Source organism: Aegilops tauschii, chromosome 7, assembly GCF_002575655.3.
Source record: "Aegilops tauschii subsp. strangulata cultivar AL8/78 chromosome 7, Aet v6.0, whole genome shotgun sequence".
Classification (NCBI taxonomy): Eukaryota; Viridiplantae; Streptophyta; class Magnoliopsida; order Poales; family Poaceae; genus Aegilops; species Aegilops tauschii.
Window position 1 is genome coordinate 155,898,751 of NC_053041.3, and position 1,852 is coordinate 155,900,602.

The window sequence follows — 1,852 nt, forward strand, 5'->3', positions numbered from 1 at the left end:
CGCACTTGCTAACTGGCTCCGCTTCAACCCACTTGGTAAACTTGTCAACTGCCACCAAAAGGTGGGTCTTCTTATCCTTGGACCTTTTGAAAGGCCCAACCATCTCAAGCCCCCAGACCGCAAAGGGCCAAGTAATTGGGATCATCCTCAGTTCTTGAGCCGGTACATGAGCTCGTCGCGAGAACCTTTGGCAACCGTCACACTTACTGACCAAGTCCTCTTCATTAGCATGAGCCGTCAACCAATAAAAACCATGACGAAAAGCCTTGGCCACAAGAGACTTTGAGCCGGCGTGATGGCCGCAATCCCCTTCATGGATCTCACGCAAGATCTCTTGACCTTCCTCAGGGGGAACACAATGCTGAAACGCTCCCGTAACACTGCGGTGGTGCAACTCACCATTGATAACGATCATTGACTTAGCCTGCCGGGTTATTTGCCTGGCCAAAGTTTCATCCTCAGGTAACTCGCCCCGGGTCATGTAAGCCAGATAGGGCATTGTCCAGTCTGGTATGATATGGAGGGCCGCCACCAGTCGTGCCTCCGGGTCGGGGACAGCCAAGTTTTCCTCTGTAGGCAGCTTAACAGAGGGATTATACAGGACATCCAAGAAAGTATTAGGCGGCACCGGCTTTCGCTGAGAGCCTAGCCGGCTTAAAGCATCAGCCGCCTCGTTCTTCCTGCGATCAATGTGCTCTACTTGGTAGCCCTGAAAGTGCCTAGCAATGGCGTCAACTTCGCGGCGATAAGCCGCCATGAGAGGGTCCTTAGAGTCCCACTTGCCTGATACTTGTTGAGCCACCAAGTCTGAGTCACCGAAACACCTGACACGGCTCAAGCTCATCTCCTTAGCCATCCGAAGACCATGGAGCAAGGCCTCGTACTCAGCCGCATTGTTAGTGCAAGGAAACATCAATTGTAGCACATAATGGAACTTGTCACCTTGAGGGGAAGCCAATACAACTCCAGCCCCCGAGCCCTCCAACTGCCTGGACCCATCGAAGTGAATAGTCCAATAAGTGTTATCCGGCTTTTGCTCGGGCACTTGTGACTCTGTCCAATCATTGATGAAATCCACCAAAGCCTGAGATTTAACAGCAGTGCGTGGCACATATTTGAGACCATGAGGTCCGAGCTCGATAGCCCACTTAGCCACTCTCCCTGTGGCCTCTCTATTTTGAATGATATCACCAAGAGGAGCAGAACTGACCACGGTGATGGGATGGCCCTGGAAATAATGCTTAAGCTTCCGGCTTGCCATGAACACACCATAAACGAGCTTCTGCCAATGTGGATACCGCTGTTTGGACTCGATAAGCACTTCGCTGACATAATAAACCGGCCGCTGAACCGGATACTCCTTACCCTCTTCCTTGCGTTCCACCACCACAGCCACACTGACGGCTCGTGTGTTCGCCGCCACGTACAATAATAAGGGCTCCTTATCAACCGGAGCAGCAAGGACTGGGGGCTCTGCCAGCTGCTTCTTCAAATCCTCAAAAGCGGTATTAGCTGCATCATTCCAGACAAAGTTATCAGTTTTCTTCATCAACTGATATAATGGCATGGCCTTCTCACCCAAACGGCTTATAAACCGGCTTAAGGCAGCGATGCGACCCGCCAAGCGCTGAACATCATTTATACACGCCGGCTTAGCTAGGGAGGTGATGGCTTTGATCTTCTCCGGGTTAGCTTCAATGCCTCTGTCAGAAACCAAGAAACCCAAAAGTTTGCCTGCAGGAACACCAAAAACACACTTGGCCGGGTTAAGCATCATCTTGTAGACCCGGAGATTATCAAAGGTTTCCCTTAAATCATCTATCAGGGTTTCCTCTTTTATGGACTTGACCAC